This window comes from Dermacentor silvarum, chromosome 8 (assembly GCF_013339745.2).
Source record: "Dermacentor silvarum isolate Dsil-2018 chromosome 8, BIME_Dsil_1.4, whole genome shotgun sequence".
NCBI lineage: Eukaryota > Metazoa > Arthropoda > Arachnida > Ixodida > Ixodidae > Dermacentor > Dermacentor silvarum.
In genome coordinates, this window is record NC_051161.1 from 100,434,300 (window position 1) to 100,459,446 (window position 25,147).

At 48.2% G+C, this 25,147-nt stretch overlaps 1 long non-coding RNA gene across 1 annotated transcript in view; it reads right to left on the minus strand.

Annotated features, from left to right (window-relative positions):
- Positions 1-3,218: 3,218 nt before the first annotated feature.
- LOC125939748 (uncharacterized) overlaps positions 3,219-25,147 on the minus strand; it is a 73,247-nt gene continuing 51,318 nt past the window's right edge. The window contains exons 5-8 of the long non-coding RNA XR_007463117.1: positions 8,275-8,368; positions 6,584-6,677; positions 5,804-5,912; positions 3,219-3,333 (exon numbers count right to left, since the gene is read on the minus strand). This is a non-coding gene — a long non-coding RNA (uncharacterized LOC125939748). The remainder of the gene's footprint in view (positions 3,334-5,803; positions 5,913-6,583; positions 6,678-8,274; positions 8,369-25,147) is intronic.

Here is a 25,147-nt window from a genome sequence, read left to right on the forward strand (position 1 = left end):
GGCTGTCATGATGTGCGCGGGTACAGCGCTTGGTGACCAGATGAAGAAGATGACATTGAATGGTGGCGACACGAGCGCTCCAAACAAGATTCGTTGAAGACAAAGAAGGTGCGCAGCTGCGGCAAGAGGCTATAGGAGAAGCTGAGCCAATGAGCAGCTTCCACGAGGGGTGAAAAAAAAATGAGAAGAACATTAGGAGAGAAGCCGGTGATCGTGGAAGACGCGGCGGGAGATGGAAGATAGCATCGGGGCCGCGGTGCTAGCGGCCACTCCAGCCAGTGGTCCCTAAAGCCCCTCCATACTACTACCGCTGTCAGTTAAGCAGCGCCACCCTGCCTGCTGCCGCAAAACCTCGTCACTGCGTTGCCTAACAACCACCTCGCGAAGCGGCGTGTGCTTCGCTTCCTCTCTGTGCCGTGCACATGTTGCCTTGACATGGGACCTTAAGGAGAGGGAAGCAGAGCATGCTCGGGAGAGGGAAAGAGAAAATGAGAGTGACAGAGGGAAAGGAATTGTAGCAGCACCAACGAGGCAAAGCGCAGAGGTGCTGCCGACGCCGCCCACGTCAACGTTACTGGATTACTGTCACCTTCTACTCGCTTGGGAGCCGGCGAGTTGCGCACATGCGCTACTCTCGATGGAGGAGAGACGACTGTCAGCACAGCAAACAAGGATTTCATATGTACAAGGACGATAAAAGCACGCGGCACACCAAAACTGAAACCATAACTCAACCAAAAATACTCAATAGAAAACATAAAACTGACTAAATACAAAGCTATCAAAAGCACTACCTCGGTCTCGGAGCCTAACTCCGCCTTAGTGTCTCTAAGTCAGTCCTAGCCCTGACTCGACAAAGTCTCACCACCCGGGCCACGGCCAAATTGCGTCGCAAAGCCGAAACGTGGGCTCTTACGGACCGTCGACTTGAAGGTCCTCTCGTCTGGTCCAAGTGGTATCCATTCGTGGCGTCGTTGCTGCTATAGATACCGACGCCTCGCGGTTCCGTTGACCTGGCCGAGTACGTGGCTGGAGCTCCAGTAGCTGCCGCTGACGTGTCACTTGTCGGGTTAGGCCTCGCGTCTTGTTCGTTCGGGTTGTCGCTGATGCCGTAAATTGCCGACGACTCGCGGATCCGTTGACCTGGCCGAGTGCGTGGCTGGAGCTCCGGTAGCCGCCGCTGACGTGTCACTCGCCGGGTTAGGCCTCGCGAAGCGTTCTTCGCCTTTGGCGACCAGGTAGCACGGTGATTATCAGTTGAATGGGCTTGGCGGAGGAAGAGGGATTCTCGAGCAGAAGACCGGAACCACCGTGGGCAGCAGCAGCCGGTCCCAGGAGCTTCGCCCTGACGTCTCCGAGGACTACCGCTGCGCCTGGGCCTTGCTAGCGTCACGACTTCGTGGCCGGGTCCTCCGCTCTCCCGTCGTCAGAGCATGGCTGACGAGACGACTTTCCAGCTCAAGAGCCACGCCGATAATAATGTTCCGTCGCTTCTCCCTCGCGGATTACGCCTCGGCTCGCGTGCCTCGAGCGCTCACGCCGTTCGGAACGCTCCGAGAACTTTGTCGTCGTCTTTTCTCGCCACCGGCAGCCTCTTGCATGTGACAATTACCTCTTTCAGTTTGCAAACTCCGGCGCCGCGGATGTCACCCTTCCCTGTACCGCCGAGCAAGGGCGCGCTCGTCGTAGTTTGACCAGTTTGACGGAGGTGTCGGCCGGTGTTGGCGGTGCCTACGGCTTCTTGGCCGCCAAGCTGGCGTAGTCAACGCAGGCGTGGTCTTGGGCCGGGTGTTTTTCTTTTTCTTTTTTGCCTTCAACAAACTTAGTAACATTGCGTTCAACTTTGTTGCGTAGTGATCGCAATCCCTGTGAGTCCCAGCAAGATTTATCGACGCAGCTCGTGCGGCGTGTGCTCCCGCGGCAACTTGTGACAAGAATGCACTTTTTCTCCCGAGAATTTAACCACCGATTAGAAAGCAAGGAAAATATGGCTGTAGCAAACAAAAAAGAGCGTCTTTGTAACTTTGGCTTTTGAAATGTGATTCCCAGTTGATGTTTGTTGCATTGTTCAAAAAGTTGACAGTCACATTAGCATGCCCTGAAGAGAATGAATGCGAAAGCGTGCGCGCTCACGAGAAATTAATTATATTACTTGACATTCTCATTCGAATGCGACGTGAGCTTAAAAATTAAATTCTGGTCTGTTATATGTTCCAAAACCAGCATATGATTATGAGGCACGCCGTATTGGGGGACTCCGGGTTAATTTTGACCATCTGTAACGTGCAATTACTTTCCTATTACTTGTTCTTTCTCACCAAAGGTCGTGGGTTCGAGTGTCTTAATAACTATATCTTGATTAAATTCGCCTTAATTAACTTCGCCTTAATTAGCACCAATGGTCGAGGATTCGACTCCCAATGGTCGTGGGTCCGCGTGCCATGATTAACTATATCCTAATTAACTGTGTCTTAATTAACTTTGCCTTAAGTAACGTCAAAGGCCGTGGGTTCGAGTGCCTTAATGAACTCTATGTTAATTAAGGTATAGTTAACTAAGGCACTAGAAACCATGACCTTCGTTGGTGGCACAATGAATTTAGGTGCCGTAACACCGGACGTCAGGTTTTTCGAACCATGAGCCACCTACGGCTTTCGCCTTAATAAATTGTTTTCAATTTGACTTTTGTTGTTCTGGTCGTCTTTCGCGTTTTATAGCCTTAAAAACGGCGAGCTTTCACTGAAGTACTTCGGTATCGTGCTTTAAAAAACGCGTATCCTGGCAGTGAGTGTTCTCGAACAAACGAGTGGTTCTAGGTTTCAATATTTTCGGCGAACACAGGTGACCTCCTATAAACGAGGAGAGTGTTTAATTCGCTTGTTCGTAAATTTACGGTGGTTACGTAAATTTGACGTCAGGAGATTGGAATAAAAAAAAACAGTTTGGAATAGCTTTACTTTAAAGCGCCCCAGTACTCACTCCTGGGGCGGTATTTTGTAAGAGTCCGATTAGTGAGCTGTCCATTTCGGCTATCGCTGATTGGCTGCTGCTTCACGAGCACAGGAGGGTGCCAACCAGTCTCCTTCCTGCTTGTGAAGCAGCAGCCTATCAGCGTCAACTTATTGGAATCTTACAGAATACCGCCCCTGTAGCGCAAGGTCGTGGAATTCTACGCGTCAGTCAGTTCCTAGGTGATACCGACAAACTTACCATTTTTAGCAGGCTTGTCATTCCCATTAGCCGCGGAGTCGTAGTCTTCGGTAACCTCCTGTAGGCTTTGGGCGGCGTCGCGTTACACTTAGGCTAGGCGCCCACTTTCCACGGCGAGGGTTACTGGAAGCCCGGAGGTAAGCATTAAATCATGTGATGGAGAATTTTCATTTTTCCTTATCTTTCAGAAAATGTATCACACTTGGTTATTTGCAGCGCAGATGCGCCGGCGGCGCTTCGCCCGACACAGACCAATGCACAGACATGGCTCCGCCGAGCACCCGCCAGCTGCGCGCTACTGCGCATGCGCCGTGACTTCATCCCGGCGTGTCGTCTGCTGCGCGCCGCCTGCACACAGTTCATAGCTTTCGCCCAGTGTGAATGCGCTTGGCCTCGGAGTTTGCCATAAAAGAGGCTGCGTCTAATCGTGTCAACTTTCGCTAGATATCCAGCGGCTAGCCTCCAACGCATTCGACGTCGCAAGCAACAGCGTTCTTGGCACTATGCCAACCTTGGTTAGCCTGCCTGCATTTGTGGCATGCCAGGAACGCTGTCGCTCGTAGGCGCCGACGGCTCCAGCGCTAGTCATACCAAATGTCGCGAAAGGGAAGGTACCTCCGAAAATGATCGCTCGGGAATACCTTCCCTACATGCGTAGTTGAAGCTAAACCAGGTTAAGACCTAGCAGAAACCAAGTTATTACCTAGGAGTAGCAGCCAGTAACACTTGAGGATGGACAGTTTCGCTTTGACTAAGCTTTGCATGACCGAGTGAAAACTTGCCCGTTAAATTGCAATAGTAATTATATAGACACTCCAAGCGGATTTCGGCCGTCAGCGTCGCCGTGAGGTTCCGTATGAAGTCGTCTATCACCACTTCCGTTTCTGGTACTTTTCTTGTCACCATGAGGAATAACTGGCTAAATCAAGGCGGCTAGGCAAAATTCTACAGTGTACAGGTCTCAAGTAATTGACTGCTACTGAAACATGTGTGAAACAGTACAAGTGCAACATTTAAATGAAACCTCAAAGCAATTATGAACTGTTTTCTTGCATTCAATTCCTTGAAATGTTGGGTAACCGTTCGGAGACCTACACGATCACGCTGGAGCATAACTGGTCAAGCCTTTTTTTCGTATTAGCTTGATGACATTCACGAGACTATTGGCTGTTTCGAGGCACTGAAGCCGGCCCGGCACTGTGCCAAACACTGTCCTGCAACTTCATGAATCACGCTGGCTGACCCAGATCGTAACAATGAAATTTGCCTATAGATCGAAGTCCTTTAGCTGAAACTTCTTTCCGTTTTCACCAATTCGCTGGGCTGAAATTTTCGTTCACGTGAAGTTAGTTAAGTGAAGTTTCACTTTACGACGCACTTCACATTTCATGAAGGCAATCAATATTGCTCTTCGTTGGTGGATTCTTTCGATCCATATGAATAAAAAAATCTAACGAAGCGTCCTTACTACAGACTAGAATTTCTGCATCATTACGGATAAAGAAGTTGCATATTCACGATACATTAGTTCGCTTTAGAACACTGAACACTGCATGCATCATACCCCGTGCTCATCTTATTTTTCTCTTCAGTCTATATATATACAGATTTCAAAACATTCCCGATTCAACAACTCGGTTCTTCTGACGTTGTCATGTGACGTCGTAGGCAGCATTTTATTTACCCGCGGGCCTTTTTCATGCGAAAAGAAAGCCATCTAACCTATGCAGCCTTTGTAGCTTTGTAAAGTACGTCAAACCAGGCCATTAAATTCTCGTCGGTACCTGCCACGCTATCTTGTCCGAGAGGCAAACAAATTTTGCCCAACTCAAGCCTATCAAGGTACCACCCAGCATTGTTCCCGATACAGATCCCGATATAGCTTTATGTTGCTCAATACGTGCTTCACAAAAGTTTTTCCAAGACTGAAAGAAGCCCGCTAATACACGTAAAATTGGAGCGCCACTGGCCACTCGAGGCACTTTGCCTATATTCACGGGCTTATAAGTATAAGCTTAAAGAGCATTAATGTAAAAGCCTACAACACTGCTACGAGCCGGAAATATTTAACTTATGCAAATGCATGATCTGTGCATATTTCCCATTCTAGATACTCGCGGCGCACCCATACATTAGCGCCAAATTCCAGCCTAGTGTTTGGAGGAGGAACCTCTGCGCAACATAATGAATTGGGATTAAGAAGAAGAAGTAGTTTAATGATTTGAAAATGTAGAGAGGTCGGCCCGAAAATGGAACACCTGGCCTGCTACTCTACTCAACATGGGCGGACATTGACACGAGCAGGAAGAAAGAAGCGCTCATACTAAGAAACGTTGAAACAGCCTTGAACAGTTTCAATAGCGTTGCTGAAACTGAGCGCTGTGTTTGTCTCTCATTCATGCGCACATGTATCCGTGTTGTGTTACACATCATCGCAATATGAATGACCCACAAGCTACAACGACATCCTGCTCTAAAAACAGCCCGCCATAGCAAATTGTTAAAATTCACTTTTTGTAACATGTGACGTCAGGCGAAGCATAGCATCGGCAGCAAAGTATCGTCAATGTCAACGGTGGCCACGGTAACTTACAGCTACCGGCAGGAGCGTCCTTCTGCTCCTGGTCGTGTTCCCAGTCTTCGGTACCCTGGTGTCGCGTACTACGGCATCGCTGCTTGCTTCTGCCTTGCTCTGGCTCTGCCTGAAGATAAAATTGAGCAAGGCCTATAATATAACAAACTTACCAAAAACGAAGAAAAAATGTCGCAGTTTTGCCCGAAAGGCGAAACATCAATTTCGAAAGCAAATCAGTAGGCAACTATATGAACTAAGCATATTGGTTTTATTGGCGGTACTTGGAAACATTCGCTTACTAACCAAATTAACAAGCGCAGTGTAACGCGTGAACCGGTTCACATTAACACATCTCGCTCGATGACCGCGGCAACGGTGAGGCGCGGCACAGCAGCGAGCGAATTTACTATCGTGCCGTCTCTCCCTTCAACGCGAACTAAACGATGAAAGCACGGCGTATACGAAGCTACCGACACTAGTTGCACTTCGTTCACATCGGATATCGCTTTAAAGATGGGGCCCGCGCGGGCGCGCACTTTCTTTCCCGTTGCATATCACTTTCAAGATACGCCGCCCGCGCGGCCGCCGCCGGAATAAAACGCCCCTCCCTCCCTCCCTCCCTCCCTGCCTCCCTTTCTCGCCTCCGCCACCCCGTGCCTCACGCGCGACAGAAGAAGCGCGCTTCAGCCCCGCCTTTCTCCCACGCGCGCGCGAGCTTAATTAGGCCGCAATATGTCGGCGGACCCTCGCAAGCTTTCACTCGAACATACAGCATACGGGGCGCGGCGAGTATGTTACCTTGTTTAGACTGAAATGCGCTTAGAGTGTCTTCGGTGCCCTGATGTCGCGTCCTACGGCATCGCTGCTTGCTTCTGTGTTGCCTTGGCTCTGCCTGAAGACAAAATTGAGCAAGGCGTCTAATATAACAAACCTAACGAAAACGAAAAAAAGGTGACAATGACGAATGGACACATTAGACACTTCTTCATGTCGTCCACATGAATTCGGATTCGCTCGATTTCCACAAGCTTGGAGTAGACCTCCTGTGACCTTTCGTAAGCGTTTCAATTTCCAAAATTTGACAATTTTACGTTTCATTCTTTAGTTATTTTTCATATCGTTTTTATAAATGCTAAAATCGTCATTTTGTTTTGATTATTTGTTGGCTATAATACTTTTTTTACTGAACCAATATAGGAGAAACCACCTGCTGTCTGTATCCTCGGGACCTCCAACGGCACATTATCTTCTGCATCACTACTGCCGTATTCCTAATAATGATACATGGATTGACTTCCCTAATCACGAGCTCAAGTCATATTGGTCGTGCACGCAACTGTGGAGCAAGAATCATTCTGAGGAAGTCTCTTAGTTATCTCGTCTTTCCTGTTTTTGAAAACTCTCAGACGCAATATATAAATTACTTGGAGCATCACCGACTATCACTCATTCTTTAAGGAGGCGTGTTAAACTTCCCAGTTAAAGCCCAGCCAACCAGCTGCGACAAAGTATTTGACGTTCTCGACGTATCCTGCAGCAATGGAAGCAATATGCCATATCCAAGTACAACGCCGTCAAGCTGACACTAACATGCAAACTGCTTCTGTTGCGTGCATGACGCTTCACTAACATGCAAACTGCTTCTGTTGCGTGCATGACGCTTCACTAACATGCAAACTGCTTCTGTTGCGTGCATGACGCTTCACTAACATGCAAACTGCTTCTGTTGCGTGCATGACGCTTCACTAACATGCAAACTGCTTCTGTTGCGTGCATGACGCTTCACTAACATGCAAACTGCTTCTGTTGCGTGCATGACGGCTTCACTAACATGCAAACTGCTTCTGTTGCGTGCATGAGGCTTCACTAACATGCAAACTGCTTCTGTTGCGTGCATGACGCTTCATAACATGCAAACTGATTCTGTTGCGTGCATGAGGCTTCACTAACATGCAAACTGCTTCTGTTGCGTGCATGACGCTTCACTAACATGCAAACTGCTTCTGTTGCGTGCATGACGCTTCACTAACATGAAAACTGCTTCTGTTGCGTGCCTGACGCTTCACTAACATGCATGAGGCTTCACAACATGCAAACGCTTCTGTTGCGTGCATGACGCTTCACTAACATGCAAACTGCTTCTGTTGCGTGCATGAGGCTTCACTAACATGCAAACTGCTTCGGTTGCGTGCATGACACTTCACTAACATGCAAACTGCTTCTGTTGCGTGCATGACGCTTCCACTAACATGCAAACTGCTTCTGTTGCGTGCATGACGCTTCACTAACATGCAAACTGCTTCTGTTGCGTGCATGACGCTTCACTAACATGCAAACTGCTTCTGTTGCGTGCATGACGCTTCACTAACATGCAAACTGCTTCTGTTGCGTGCATGACGCTTCACTAACATGCAAACTGCTTTTGTTGCGTGCATGACGCTTCACTAACATGCAAACTGCTTTTGTTGCGTGCATGACGCTTCACTAACATGCAAACTGCTTCTGTTGTGTGCATGACGCTTCCAGCATCGTCGCTTCTCGCTCACGTGTTGCCTGACATTCCCGACAGCCTCGGTGCACACGCTTGGAGAGAGAACGAGAAATAAACTGGGAATCATGTTAGAAGCGTTTGGAATGTTTCACACCAACGTGAAAGCTGTTTACGGAAGACTGCAACGAGATAGCGCCTCTGTAATATTGGTAAGACAGCTAGTTCACAACACATGGCTTTGCCTTAACCTACCGCACACTGCATGCAATAACACACCCGCCCTTTTGTCGTCGTTTTTTACAGAGATTACGAAAGAAACACGTTACCCACATTGTAACGCAGCCGGCGCGGCCACGTGACATGAGACCCAGAAATTTGCATTCCGTCTACGGACACTTCTTCGAGTCATACTCTGCTATTAATGACGCAGTTTTTTTGTTTAATGTACTGACAATGAAAAATACCGGCGAAGCGAGTTAGATGCTCAAAACTGCAGCTTCCTCAATTCACTGCATACCTATAGAGTCACTACAAAAACAATAAATAACTTTTAACTGATTAAGAATTCTTCAGAAACTCAATTATCGTAAATTTTGCGATGAAAGGTTATTCATTCGAGAAACTGCGTGTAAAATTTATTTTTCCGTATTTCGCACCATCTGTCAAGTTCGCGATGAAAGGTTTACCCGACACTATAGCATATATTGCATATCAAATTTTAGTTTTGCGAATTTCGAGAAATAACAAACGCGCCAATCTGCCACATCATGGCAGATTGTCGCGATTGGATAGTGACGATATTGATAGAGACGGACCGCTGGCATTGAAAAGAGCACAGAAAACCCTGTCTCAGGGCCAAAAGACGGCAATCAAGTGTACGGTGCACTGTATCTGCCTTGAATGAATGAGTGTATGCTGTTTAGTGGCACAAGGGCCAGTTATGGCCAAAGTGTTAGTAAGTGTTGGTAAGTTTGCAGTGGAGCAATGAATTCTGAGTAGATGATACATGGCTGTTTAAAGGGGCCTAAAAATAGTCGCTGCCTTTTGAACGTCGCTATTGGAAATGACAAATGAAATGTTGAATGCACAGGAAGTTACAGGTTCAGTGATATTGTGAACAAACATTAGGAAGAAGGCAGAACCAATATTTTTGTTAAGTTGTTTGGGCATCAACTACCGTATGTAATGCGGTCCTGTACAAAGGAAGGGGGGCCCGAGACCGCATTTTCCTAACTTTTGACTGGTTTCCCGAATGATCACGTTTTGCTCTCGCAACTAAGCCGAGACATTCTCGCAGGTTCTCGTTTCGTTCTCGCGCTCATTCTCGTCTTGAGTGCCCTGATAAGGGATGTGGATTTTTGCTCAAGGTCTCCTGAAGGTCGCAGACAACAGGAACTAACAGGATTTCATGCTTAAAATTATCGGCACATGAGCATTAAAAAGGCCACGAAGGTAAAATTTAGGGAACATGTCGGGAATGCCGTGGGAAATATGTGTGCGAACCTAAATACACGTGGATCAAATACAGCGCCGTCCAAGTTCATGACGTCATGACGAGGTGCTGCGGAAACGTCAAGGCAGCGTCGCCACCAGTATTTTGCTCTTGCGTTTTTTGTGCCTTACCAGGCCAGTTGTGACTGAAAGAGCGCGTTTTTTTTTTTTGGGGGGGGGGTATTGGAAAGGGAAATTCGCTAATAAAGCTAAAGGTCATTTTTCTTTTAGTGTTTACATTTGGACACTCAAGATAAATTGCAAATCGTTGTCTTTCACACAGGCTTACACTGTAGCTTTTCAGAAGTCAGCACTTCAGTGATGAAACCTGACCAATAGCCTGATGGCGGATGATTTGTGACGCTGAACTCTGCATGGGGCCGCGCATTACTCGAAGTGAGCGTCGTTATGCAGTCAACGACACTGAGCATTGTGTTAAGCAAGTGGAGTCACCAATGCTGCTTTTGCAAAGTACTTCATACTTGGTCATTAAAAAGCTTGTCGGTAGTTGCCGCGCCGTCTTGTGTGAGAGGCAAACAAATCTCTACCGAACTCTCGTCTACCGAGATACCGACGAGCATTGTAGGAAAGCAGAGGCCTGCAGTGCTTCTCTGGCTAGATTGGAAAATTCTCATAAACTCAGCGACGATCAAGGACATGTGAGCCGGACGCGAAGCGCGAAACCCCTAACCTAACTGCGCATGTGCAGCAGTTCACCACGGGCCGCGTTTAGACGGCGCAGCATGTGGCGCCGCAAGTACCCAAAGTCACATGCTGCGCTGATTGCGTTCTCATTTTATCATGATAATACAGGAGTGCTACATGCAGCGGAAAGAAGGAGACGCGACGGCTTTGTTTATCGAACCTGCTCCTTCTAACTGGTGAACTGAGCAGTTACTTATACAATTGTCGAACATAACAAATTAGCCCGTACAGACGCTTTGTGAGCAAGATGTCACTAAACGGCGTGGAACGCTCTCGATATGTCGAGTACGACAATAGCCAAGTTCTAGAGGAAAGGCTCCAAGGATGGCAATGCCAAGCTCGCTGCTAACGTTTTTGTCTTGCTACATCGTCAGCTGCGGTGTCGACCTGTGTAGAACAGGACTGGTACTCGCTGCTCGCTCCCGTATAGCCTGGTCATCTCAACGGCCTCTGCGCAAAAGTCAAACTACCAGACGCAAAAAAAAACGGTCAAGGTCACAATATTAGCTACCAACGCGATAACTGCTCCCTGAACACAACAATGGGAAAGAACAAATAGATAGGACTACTACGCTCATAAGTACGACTACAGGTTCCCAACACATTATAGTTTGTTGAGTTTTTTCAATGGCCGCATTCATATCCATAAGGCAACGGCGCACTGAATCGCGTTTCCCGCACATCGCTTACATGTAAATGGCATAAATTATCTCGGAAGTGAATTAATGCAGCTCAAAAGCTCCTCTGGCATTGGAAGCTACAGCTGCGACGTTCAGAGGATGTTTAGCCAACTGCGTTATGTTCAAAGAAGGGTGCCCGATTCTTATTCGTCTAGTTGGTATTTCACTATTATGCTGCAAGTGCACGTATTAGGAACATGTAAAAGAGGATGACAGCAGACAAGGACGAAAGGCCGGACAGGTCTAAGTTGCACAAAGAAATGTTCCCACGGCTTGTGCTAACGTACTTCAATAAGGGCTTGTAAGATACGGAAAAGAACGACATTTCCTTTGAAGCATGCCCGCTTTGCACTACTTCTTTTACTTTTTTCCATTTGTTAAAAAAATTCAGATAAAAAAGTGAAGAAAAGATCCCAAACTCCTCTCTATTTGCTGTATTAATGATGCCTGCCAACGAAGATTTGTAGAGGGTCAAATTCCACGAGAGATCGAAACGGGTGGTATATATGACACTTTTTGTAGATAATTTAAACATTACGGACACGTGACTAAATAGTGCTAAGCTGCTACTTGTATTTGAAAAAGCTATTACTAAACGGGAAAAAATCGTCAAAAGTATTGGGGCGACGACGACAATTTCACGAAGTGTGATTTTTGTCAAGTTCGCGAGAAGTCTCTCAACAATATCAAAAATTTATTTCCACTGCAAATAGATGTAAGGCCAAACTAGCTCACGGAATTTTCTGGACTTTTGCACAAATTACCTCTCTAACAAATAATGAAAACGTTACATTTTAAAATTGATCATCTTTGGGACACTGTTTCTACTCTGTACAACCCAGCTTATTGTGATTTGCAGCAGGGATAGGTTTTTAGGTGGATAATAAACTTCAAATTTTTATTATTAGTGCCACGAGCCCTGAGTGACGCCTTGTTTCTTGAGCACCAACTTCCGGTTAGGGATCAACTTCCGGTTTTCAGAGAGATGGGACGAGATTGAAAATAAATCATAGAAAACTAAAAACAGGTAGATATGGACGGTTCCACTTATGGCTGATAGATGTGACATCAGCGCACATGTTTAGTACAGTAAGGAGCTATTTAAGTCAGGAATAATTAGAAACAACTAAGGAAAGCAACTGCCGTACACCAAAGCACACAATCGTACACTTTAGATACCCACCGCATACGTACAGGTTTTCGGGAAACTCCAGGACCAGAAGTGACGTCATAAGTGACGTAAAACTTAAACCAGGGGTGCGCGCTCATTAATTATTATATATAAACAAGATAATTAAAGCTACACACCACCTGACAGAGTGAGCGCCTAGCACAGCGGAGGGGCGACGTCACTCTCTCTTCTCTCCCGGCACGCACTTGCTCCGTCGCTCGCTCGCGCGCGCCAGCTCAGCGCCGGCGCTCGTTACGTGTTCTCACGTCAGTGGCGGAGGTGCGCGTAAGGTGCGCTTCGTGCGCCGTCCGCTAGGTGGCTACGCGTCACGCCCTCGTCGTCATCCTTCGCTCCCTTGCCCACTCCTTTGTGCGTGGCTGTTTCCCACCAGTTCCACTCGCTCGCTCCTCCGAGATTGGTTTTCCTCCCATTCCGTTAACCGCGGTAGTAGATGACGAGGACGCCGAGCCAAGTGTTGTGTACACAAGGAAAACACAAAGTTTACCCAAACAATACACCAGAGCACAAGAACGCCGAGGTGCGACAGCTACTATATGTATACGCACATAAGTCAAGGATTAGGGTCGTTTCTCTTTTTTTCCTTTCTCAGGTATTTTTTTTTACTCAAGACATCAAGATTAGAAAAATAATGCTATAATGAAAAATGTATATAACCCTCCCACCCTCTCAATCTCGTTCAAAGTCACCCAGTTTGGTTTCTGTAAACTACGGAACATTATTAAGGAAACATATGATGCATCACTTTAGAGCGCAGCTCTTAGGCGCCCGTTCCTGCGGCGAGCGTCGGCGTCCTTCGTAACCAAGCGAACGACCACATCCAAGGATGAAAGAGCGAACGCGGAGCACAGTGGGGAATGAAAGACGACGATAGCGAAGAGAGCGCGAGGAGGAAAGCGAAGGAGGAGGCTATGGCGAAAGTGTGAGAAAAAAGCGTAGTGACACGCAAGGCAGGCTCTGCGACAACGATGGCTACGAGGTGGCCCCAAAGTAGCACGCGTCGTCTGTTAGCCGACGACGTCACCGATACCATATATGGAAAGAAAGCGCTGCATGAGAAGTCTGGCAGAGGGGTGCGCGTCAACCACGCGCTGCCCCTAACGATCTCCCTATTAGCGAGGCAGTCGCGCCACACTTCGCTCCGTTTGAGTGCGGTGGGGTCGCCCGGGATTGGGGGGGTCTTGGCAGGTCCCAAATTCCCTGTAAGAATAAAGGTTTTTTTTTCCTCCTCCGCTTTCAACGTGCCACATGAGACAGGTTGTCCGCACCAGTCAACATATCGTGAAATGAAAGCACGTATAGAGCTGCGCTCAAATTTCACATTCAGGTATATTGCAATCGTCGGTGAATTTTTAATTGGAACAATGCTACAAACGTACGTGTACTGTGTTTTGAGAGAGTGGTCCATGGTGCGGAAATGAGCATTTCTTGCGAAAACGTAATACAAGGACACGCCTCTTGTGTACCCTGCTCAACGGCAAGGAGGACGTATTTGAGGTCGGACTCTGGTGATACCTGTGACGTATTCGTCTCCGAGGAAGAGACTGTCAGCGGGCTGAACTGGCACATGGAGTTCACTGACGTTTCACCCTGGAGGCCTCCAGGTCGTGTTTCTCAAGGACGAAGGAAAGCTAATGCGAAAAGGCAGCCGAGCGAAATCCAAAACGCACTGTAGCAGTCAAAATTCGATCAGGGGTCAGCGCTCTTTTTGAGAGAACAGACTTCCCTGAACCCTCAAGGAACGATTGCGATGACTGCCTCTAGAATATCCATCCACTCGTTCTATTTAGAAAAAGTTCGGGCGCATTTCGGGAACACTTATATAATGCAAAAACAAGTGTTTATCTCTTTCTCGTGTTAACTACGCGTTTTTTTTTTCAGGAATCGATTGTATATTAGGGGGATAGGCAACGACCCTGAGTAGTATTCCCGTGCGGCAACTTCATGAATGAACGCCGGTTTCCAACGACCGCACAAGTTAGTTTCCTAATCTAAAATTTGCCTCGTGTGGAGTCCGTTTGTTAAAACCTGCTTGCACAACGTCTATGTAACGGCCATCGGGGATAGCGTTGCAATTTAGCCACATACAAATCTTGTTTAAAAAATTCACGCGGTAACTCCTCAAGGAGTTCTCTTGCGATATGTAAGCATTGTGCCACTTGGGGGGGGGGGGGGGGGGGGACGTTTTACTCTGGTGGTGCGCCGAGTGCGCACAGCTTCGTGTGTGCTGTGTTCTGGCCGTTTAGTTCACGTTGAAGCGAGACGCAGCACGAAGGTTAATTCGCTCGCTGCTGCAGCCGCGCTTTCTCACTCCACCGTTTGGACAGTGAGTGCGGGCGCTCATCGAGTGAGATGTGTTTTATGTTGGGCTGTACGTACGTGACAGCATGCATGTAAATTTAGTTAGTAAGCGACTGCCAGTTTATACAGCCGATAAAACTACCATCTTTACTACGTATAGCTTTATACTATTTGTTATTGCAATCGATGCTCCCCTTTCGGGCGAAACTGCTACCATATGTCGTGTTTTTATACATTTAATCGTTTTGACTTTAGTTTTTAATACTGGTTCACTTTAAGACTTTTTATTCAACTACAACAGAGAACAAGCCTGGTGCTTCTAGCCTTACGACCTCCACCGGCATCATCTACTGTGCAGTACTACTGTAGCATTCTTAATAAGGTATGGTAAATGGACTTGCCTATTTACTAGCTCTAGTCATATTAATGTATACGCCACGTTGCAGCAAGAGGCATTCCGAGGAAGTTGCTTACAAACAATCTGAATGATCGAGGACTTGTACGGGTTCTTTAAGGGAGCGTGTTAAGCTCATTTAACGCTGCGGCAATCAGCTGTCACAAAAAGTGGCAGCTGGGCTATCCAGTGACGCAAGTTGGCAGGAAAACGTTTATAGACACAGGCAGGTGGACAGACAGGCAGAAATTCAGACAGACCGCTCCCGCAAAGTGCGTGCGGCACTCTATAAGAATCCTAATCACGTTTAAAATACGGTAACGTTCTCGATATGTCGTGCCCTGCGAAGCGAAGCAAAGGAAGTATACTGTGGCAGCCATTACCCAGAACTACACCTACCGGAGGCTGGTTCCCTTCCGTGACAATGGCACTTGTGTGGCGCTTCCAGCGTCCCTGCTGCTTGCTCACGTGTGGCCCGACTTTTCTGACATCCTTGGTGCCCACGCTTTGCAGCAAAAAGCAAAAAAAAAAGCAGGCACAAGTGTAAAGACGATTTTTGTTGGAAACCAACGTGCTAACTGATTACGTAATACAGCACTGAGATAGCAGCGCTGCAGTTTTTGTACAACTTCCGGTTCACGAGACATTACTTTTCCCTTAACACACTGAACTCTGTGATTACAGTAAGTTACTTTAAGAGAAAAAAATGGAGCTGGGCAGGGTATGTAATGCGTAGGAAGGATAACCGGTGGACCATTAGAGTTACAGAAAGGATACCAAGAGAAGGGAAGCGCAGTCGAGGACGGCAGAAAAATATAGGTGGGGTGACGAAATTGGAAGTTTGCAGGCGCAAGTTGGAATCAGCTAGCGCAAGACGGGGTAATTGGAGATCGCTGGGAGAGGCCTTCTTCCTGCAGCGGACATAAATATTGGCTGATGATGATGACTGTACACTGTATGCAGAGGACCGCCTGCTCTTCATTAAAGCGAAGCTTTATTTGCAAACCCCCATGCACCTCTGTTGCTGACCGTAAATGCCGCCTGCTGCTGCTGCTGCTGTTTGTGCAATCTTGCCGAATAGCTCACACGGCTATTTTTTGTGCCCCTCTGTGAATAAAAGCAACCTAAATAAAAGTGAGGAAAACCCGCACCACCACAGGTATCGCAGGTTTGAACCAATTAAACATAAATGAAAAGGGGTATTTGACCCAAAACAGTTTTGAGAAAAAGCCAATGAAAAAAAAACTGCGAGATAGAGCCGAACCAAATGCCAAAATGATAGCGTGGGCAACGGAAAGTTCGATACACCCAAAGGTCACGGCATGGTGGGGTGCGTCTCGACTGCGTTTATTAAGACATAGTTCACAAAAACACTTGATGCAAAGAGGGAAAAGAGAAGGTCTTTAGGATGAACAAGAAAGACGTCCAAGGCGGCAAGGCAGGCCCTCGAGAACAAAGGCCAGGCAGGTACGGACAGGTGGTTGTTTGCAAGTGGCCTAAAATTCCAGGAATAGGGGACGTCGGTGTTGTGCTGAAAATGGCTTGGAGCTGGGGAATAACTAAAGAATAGGCGGAAAGTAAATCGAAAAGGAGACACAAAACAATATGATGTGCCACAGAAAACAAACCAAAAGGCGATGTCAGGGGAGCGAGAAGAAGAATGATGATGATGATGACAGGTATGAGGATGGAATCCAGACATTCCGCGAATAGTACCCACGGAGCAACGCCCCACCTTAGTTAGCGTAACCAAGGGCACTAAACAACGAAAGCTGGATAAAGAGATGAAAGAGAAAAGAAAACAATTATGTGAGGGTGAGAAGAGATGCAAGTAGTATAAATATAAAATAATCAAGAAGAATCTGGGAATGTGAAAAAGGAAATTAGGCGATAAAGGCGAATTAATAGTGCTCTCTTCCGCTGGCTAAGGAGAAGTGAAGGGTAGTGCGTAGGAGTGGGAATGAAGTCATGGTGATCCTTAAGTAAGGTAGCAATCTCAGAAGTTAAAGAGCAATGATTAAAGTAATGAAGTAGGTCGATACAGGAATCACCACAGGCACAGTTACTATGATTCGAGTGATGAAATTGGAAAAAAGTAGAAAGGTAATTGGGCACGGCAGGTGAGAAGTTGAGCAAGAGGTTTACGGGGTGGGAAGAAGGCAGGTATCTTTAAGACATTGGGAACCCAGCGGTAAGGTGCCGTGTCCGCGCTATCTCGCGACCAGGCAACATGCCACTGGGCGTACGAGGATTGCATGCATCCTAGATTTAATTCAGGCCTGTGAAATGAGAATGAACCTGGAAATTCCACGTGACGCAGCCGAACCGGTGATGCTGTCTGCAAGCTCATTGCCGTCAACACCCCGATGGGCGGGCACGTGGAATAACAAGACGGGACGGAATGACAGTATAGAAAGGAGGAGCTGTTTAAATTCATGGACATAGGTATTCGTGGTGGTCAAGGCAGATATGGCATGAAGAAGCGAGAGGCACTCAGAATATATATGAAGCGCGGTAGCATGAGGTAATGTGCGGACGTATGTGAGGGCCTCTAATAACGCGATGACCTCAGTAGCATAAGCACTAGTTGCCCCAATGATCCTGTATCGACCCACTTTAATGATGCGACCATGCGGGTGAAACAAGACGAAAGCAGAACCAGCGGCAAAAGAGGTGTAGGGAACATCTGTATACAGATGATATACAGGCAGGGATGTTACACGACGGACTTGATGGAGTTCCAGAAGTTGAAAAGGAAGCGAAATTTAAGACTAGGGTGAATGAGCCAGGGATTAAGAGGATACTGGGTATCACGGAGGTCGTACGTTGAGGGGCCATAGAAGGTAAGGGTTTTAAGACTAAAAAGGGAAAACTGAGCATTTGATCGGTCCAATTCAATAGGTAGGGGGAGAGCATGGGCGAGAACCTGAAGGGAGGAAGTGCGGGTGGTGCGAAACGCGCCAGTCATAGTCAAGACGAGAGTGCGTTGGATAGAGTTTAATTTAAGTTTAAATTGCGAAGTCGGGAAGGTCGGCCACCAGACCGGGGAGGCATAAGTAATAGAAGGAAGAAGCACCTGATTGTAAAGCAGACGTAGAACGGGAGAAGACAGAGAATAATGCATGCGGATGAACAAGAGGAGACGGGTGGAGAGAAGATCGGATTTCGTACGGAGGTAATTTAAGTGTTCGTTAAACGTAAGATTGGTATCGAAAATAACTCCCAGAATCCTAATACTAGTTTTTGACTGCTGGGAGGTTCCATTGACACGAACAATGGGTTGACGGGTGCGTGATGATGATGATGATGATGATGATGATGTATGACTATTAGGAAAGTATATAAAAAAGGATTTGTCGGTGCTGATAATAACTTTACACCGAGAAGCCAAGCAGAAATAAGACTGAGAGATGCAGAAGCTTTGGCTTCAAGTTCTAATCTACTGGTGGCTGAAATCACTAGCACCGTGTCATCTGCGTATGCATGGGCGAAGACATCTTGTGGAAAAGGGATTGCAAGCAGGCCGTATATAACAATGTTCCACAATATATAGTGGACTGATAGGGGAACCTTGAGGGCTGCCCGATGTGGGAGTAGCGGATACCTCGCTAGCCTGGGAACGGAACGTGACATTACGGCTTTGGAGAAATTAACGTAGAAGGTGGTAGAGGTTGTTGGGGCAGTTATGGGAGCGGAGAAAGTGTAAAACCGTGGGATGCCAAACGCTATCAAAAACGACTTTGAAATCCAGGGAGATGAGTAACGCGTGAAGTTTCTTGTCTTTAAACGAGTCGAGAGTCTTACGGAGGCGGTAGAGGGCGATTGGCGCACTTTTCCCATGCGTGAATCCAAACTGATTTTTATGAAGCAGGTTGGAGGAATGTAAGGAAAAATAAAGGTGGGAACTTAGTAAACATTCCAAAATTTAGCCGAATAATGAATTCATTACGATGGGTCGATAAGACGAAGGACAGTCGGGAGGGCGGTTGCGTTTCGCGATAAAAACACTACGTCCTTTGGGCCAATGAGAGGGGAAGTAGGATAAATTGAGACACTGATTGAACGAGAAAACAAAAAAGGCCGAATGATATTGGAGAAAAGCTTTTAGCATGGGCAAAGTGACACCATCGAGTCCAGGTGAAGCATGTAGATTTCCGGAATTAAGAGCGTGCTCGATTTCGCCGACAGTGAACGGCAGATCATCGACAGGAGGGTGATAAGGAGTGTCCGTGATAACTCGAAGGCGTGTATGATAGAGGTCATCTGTTGCAGGGGAGTCCAGGGAGATTTGTTGCGTTAACAGAAACTTGGCGGAATCGAGCACGCTCGACGTAAAACTGCCATCGGGAAGGGGAAGAGGAGGGAGTTGATTTGAGATGTAATTTTGTCAAAAGAGATTCGGAATGGAAGACCAAATAGAGTACGTTTGGAGAGGTCAGACCAAAGTGATCTAGTTTTAGCGCGGTCAATATAGATTCTATAGGTGGCGTGAGCGTCGTAATACTGGTCCTTGAATGTCTGGCGAAGTAGTGGGTCTGAGGTTCGTTGGAAACGCCGGCGTAAAGCGCGGGTTCTCTTACGCTCAAGAGTGAGCTCAGGTGTCCACCAGGAGTTATTAGGGCATTGGTGAGGTTTAACCCAATGCGAATGAGTTTTATAGAGCTTGTCAAATATGAGGTAGAACTTTGCGATGAAGAGGTAAACGGCGTCGGAGGAAGAGAGCGTCGTGGTCACCACCCTGTCAAACCAAGGGGATTGCACGAACGACTCCCAGAGCTTTGATGTACCGAATTTGGTGAGCCGTTTAAGCTTAGGTTTTGTTTGCGCAAAAAAGGAGAACTTTATGAATTTGTGATCCGAGAGCGTTTCGCAGTCCACTACAGCCCAAGAGTAACCACAGGTAATAAGGGGAACAGAGGTGAATGAAACGTCATTCCAACTTCGAGCAAAGTGGGATTGAAACGTACGAGGTGAGCGGGGGTCATTCAGAACTTTCAGATGATTGGTGGCAGCGAATTGTATAAGTTGAGCACCACGAGTATCCCCGTCGACCGCACCCCTAAGTAAGTGTTTGGCATTGAAATCGCCAGCCATGATCACAAAAGGCGTGGGAAGATGGGTAAGGTGCACTTGAAGTTCATCAAATAACGGTTCGAGGGGTTCGTGGGGAGGTGCATAAACTGCCACTATTGCAAAGCAGGAGGATGGAGCGGCACATGTGACAATGACATAGAGAGGACTGCAGTGAACTAGAAAAATGTCGTAGCCGTTTTTCGGGGATCGCAGAACCAGTCGAGGAAGAAGGGGTGACGCAAACTTAGAGTGGGGGGGAGGAAGGGTGTTACCCCGAGCGTAGGATTCGGAAATGACGGCAAAATCGATTGCATGCTGCGTTATGTAATCTGCCAACAGGAGCGTAGGCTGCCGGGAGTGCGCCAGATTGGCCAGTAAGAATGTTACTGGAGTTCTGTTAGCCATGATGGAGGGAATAAGCAGGCGAGGGAAATGAGAACACCGACAGACGGAGGGCACCGCAGAAAAGTGCCTCACCACGAACCGACAAAAGGGACAGAAGAGGAAACGGGGAAAATGTTTCAAAGTATAAAAGCGGGTAAGGGTGAAAATGAAATGTACGGAAGAGAGCACTGAAAAGTGAAGTATGGTAAGTATGGCAAATGAAGGACGAAAAAGGAGGATGAGAGTAGGGGAATAGTGCAAGAAATGAAAAAGAACGACAAGTAAAAATAATGAAAAATGTACAAAAAAGAATAAGTTTGAAGGATGAAAAGAAAATGGGACAAAAAACAAAAGTAAACAGAGAAATACCAAGCAAACCGGAGGGGCACGCGTACCCGCCGAGAGGGGAAAGGGGGCCGCGCGGTGGCCCGTAAATACGGAAATCAAGCACGAACACAAGGAAGAAGACATCATGCGTGTACAACGTGGATTTAACTGAGTCAGCAAACAGAGCCACCGCGCGACCCCGAGGGCGCAGGAAAAGGGAGAGAAGGGAAGACTACCCATAATCGGGGCGCGCACGCATACGCGCGATTCGCTCCACCAGCACCGGACACGTGGCATCTCCAATTGTGTGCGACGACGCCCGATCAAGCCGACGGCAAACGGCACACGTCACCGCCGCATCGCCCACACGGACCGAACACGTCTCCACGGGGTGTGAACCCGCGCATTTGGTACACTGCGCCTTCGAAGGGTCCGCCTTATGCGGACAGGCACGTCTGGAGTGGCCATAAGTGGCGCAGAAAGTACATGTTGGAACGTGCAGGTCCTCACGCACCACGACCGAGGTCCACCCAATCATTATTCTGCCTCGGGCAATGAGAGACCGAAAAGTGGCCGAATCAACCGCAATCACGTTAAGTGTAAGTGCCAGAGCGTTCGCGGAACGACACTCGAACGTGACATGGCTCGGGATTAAGTTGTAGAGTCGGGTTACGCGCGTTAATCGCGCTGATGAGGTTGGGTCCAGAAACGCCCGGGTCCCCACCGGAAACGTGGACATGTGGGCGGCGGCGCTTTACGGCCACCCACACCAAGATGGCAACAGACGTGACCGCATGACTTTCAATCGCGGACTTTAGCCGGTCCAGAGATTGTTTATCGTCAGTAAAAACCGTGATGCCATGTCGGGTATGGTTCATGCTGACATCCCCACTCCCCACAGTGACGGGGTCGAGATTAGGTCTTAAAGGGGCCGCGACGTCGCGCGCCGGTGCCGAGGATGTAGCGATCGGCGTAAGGAACATATGAGCATGCTCTCGCCTGTAGCCAACTTCAGGACGAGCAGGGATAGCCAAGTCGGGGTCAGCCTGTAGGGCAGCGCCGGGAGCCGGTACAGCAGCCTGGTGAACCGTGGAGGAAGGAAGAGGTAGGCCATGGTTCACGGCTTGTGCATACGCACTGGCCAAGGAGGAAACCGGCGCAGCAGCCACCGGCGCAACGCAGGCTTGGCGATGCGCCAGCCGAAGCTGGTGACGCAGCTCATCGACTCAGCCAGACTGATGTGCGGCGTACGCGCGCACATCTGAACAGTCCTGCACTATCTCAGCCAGCCACGTGATAATCTGGGATCGAAAACTATTAGGCACTTTACAGGAAGAGTCAAAAAGCAGATCGACGATTTTTTGCTGGCGGTCAGCAACACGGCGCATGGATTCAGTGATGTAGCGATCAGAATTGGGTACCGCAGTAGAAACGGAACAAACCGAAGCTGGCGGACTGCGAATAGGCACATTAGGCGGTAAAAGGGATGTAGTGGGGGCGTCCCTCTCGGCGGGTGGGTCGCGATCCCCTCCGGGCAGCTCAGCGTCGCGAATTAAAGAATCTCCATCAGCCGAAAAGTCAGAATCGGTCGAACCGTCCGAGCGAGGCGTCCTGACGCCATCAGGGGAGTCACGCCCGGACGGTCGGACCTCATGCGGGGCCCTCGGCTTAGGCATGGCAGCGCGCTATAACAGCGGCCATGGCCATCGGCTGAGTGCCGGCCGGCGGCAAGGTTCAGACGAAAATTGCGAAAAACGCACGAAAGAAACCCCCAATTTCGAGTCGAATCGAGCCCTGATAAGTTAAAAAACAAACCCGATACAAGATTTGAACGGCCGGATGGGAAAAACCTCACCTCTTGGAAGAAAAATCAGGAGCCGATGCAACCGCCGCTACGACCCACAGCACGAGCGCTCGTGCGGACATATCGAGGAGCTCAAGAAAAATGTGGTTGATCCCTCTTATATAGGAATCGGTATAGAACACGAAAGTGAAACGTGTCTTCACAGAAGTAGTGTAATGTTTATTGCACATTGATATATAATGTCTATTGGTGTTTTGTGGCTAAAGCGCCCTTAGGCGTTGATGCACCCACGCTGAAGCCTGGTGGCACGTCTCCTCCATCACGACTACCAACGTCGATGACCATGAGCAACCGTCGTGCATATGGAAGCTGCACTACGCTGCACACGCTAGCACAACGCGAAAGACGAAGCACGTAACTGACACACTAATACAACGCGCAAGACAAAGCACGTAACTGAATCGTCACCGAGTCAAATCAGCGCGTACAGCGCGTCGTAATTGCAGCCTCCGCGATCAACTTCAGAAACATTTTCAGAGCTAATTGCGGAGGCCACGCTCCGCTGTGCTGAGTACGGTGAACGCCACCTAAGTGGCGTTGGTAGTGCTTCTTGATGCCAGCGTCCCTTCGAATGCTGGCATCGAGGCGTCGTAGTGCTGCGACCACCGAAGCGTTCACTGTCGGTGCGCGTTAGTGTCATAATGCAGTACTTCTCTTTTCTGCTCGTAGGCGGCGGCACCACCCCGAGCAAGAGCGCGGGTACACGGAGGAGTGTTAGATATATAAGGCGCGTCTGTGTAGCTCTCTGCAAATGCGTTTGTGGCGCAATGGGTTAAACGCTCGGCGATCTATCGTCGCGGACCGAGAGGTCGTGGGTTCGATTTCCAAATTTTGCATGTTTGTGGAACCTTTTCTTCTGGTTTCTTTCTTTGTATTATGTTCTGTGACGTATTTCCGTGACGGAAATACGTCAGTGAAGTCTTGGTGGACCCCGGCATAAAACACTTTCTTGTTAAAAGCGGCGAGAGCTAGAAGCCAGCAGCTCCGCCGACGAGGGCAACAGCGGGCTGCAGGACGCGGCATCCGTCCAACCCAAGTTGCCAAATATTGCGTAGCTTATCTACTCTCAAAGTAAGGAGAAAGCACGCCTCGCCCATTCCGTATTTGATAATTTGGGCCCAAAAGTGGATCAGCCACTGTACTGTCAGCCTTCTGACACTGCCGTATAACACGAGAACGTGAAAAAATTCGAGGCGTTTAGGAAGCCTTTGACGTTGCATTTGAAGAAAACTGCGCAAGAGAAAGAAGCCCGAAATAAACGCATAACGGATAATTACGATCGGATCAAGCAGGTTCGGAGAACGGAAGCAGAGAACAAGGAAAATACGGCTGCTTGGAAAGCGGAGGACAAGAAGCAACGCGAGTTGTTTGAGAAACAGTTCCCCGAGATGAAGAAGAAGCGGGAAAGCCGGGAACGCCTTTTGCGGGGAGGTAACTGCATGCGCAGTGACGCACACATGGATGAAATCATCGGCGGGATCCAGGAGCAAGAGAAAGCAGATCGCAAGATGCGACTCAATGCGGTAGTGCCGCCGACCCTCGTGGACACTCAGGAGCTACGGCGGCCGCACTACTGCGACCGCAGCCGCCTGGTTCTGGACCCGTTGGCCGAGTACCAGGAGCGCCAGATGCAGAGCGCCTGGACCGACCAGGAGAAGGAGATCTTCCGCGAAAAGTTTGTGCAGCATTCAAAGGATTTCGGCAAGATCGCCTCCTTCTTGATAAATAAGAGCACGGCCGATTGCGTTCACCACTATACTACTTGACCAAGAAGCAGGAGAACTACAAGCAGCTGCTGCTCAAGAAAAAGGCCAAGCCACAAAAGCGCAAACGCAAAGCAACGAATCGGCGGAAGAGGAAATGTAACTCGCGAAAGTAGGAGCGTTGTCGTTTTTGAATAACATTTTCTTCCTAAGGTTGCAGCAAAACATGCAGGATATGTGTGCAGGATATGTGTGAAGGATATACACGTTTATAGGATATGCATGCTTGCCCGATATGCATGTTCGCAAAGATGCTGCATTCGGCACTACTACCTGACCAAGGACTACAAGCAGCTGCTGCGCAAGAACAAGGCCAAGGCACAACAGCGCAAAGCAACGAATCGGCGGAACAGCAAATACAACTCGCGAAAGCAGAAGGAACGTCGTTTCAATAACATTTTCTTCCCAAGGTTGCAGCAAAACATGCAGGATATGCGTGCAGGATACGTCTGAAGGATATACATGTTTATAGGATATGCATGCTTGCCCGATATGCATGTTCGCAAAGATGCTGCATTCGGCACTACTACCTGACCAAGAACTACAAGCAGCTGCTGCGCAAGAACAAGGCCAAGGCACAACAGGGCAAAGCAACGAATCGGCGGAACAGCAAATACAACTCGCGAAAGCAGAAGGAACGTTGTCGTTTCAATAACATTTTCGTCCCAAGGTTGCAGTAAAACATGCAGGATATGCATGC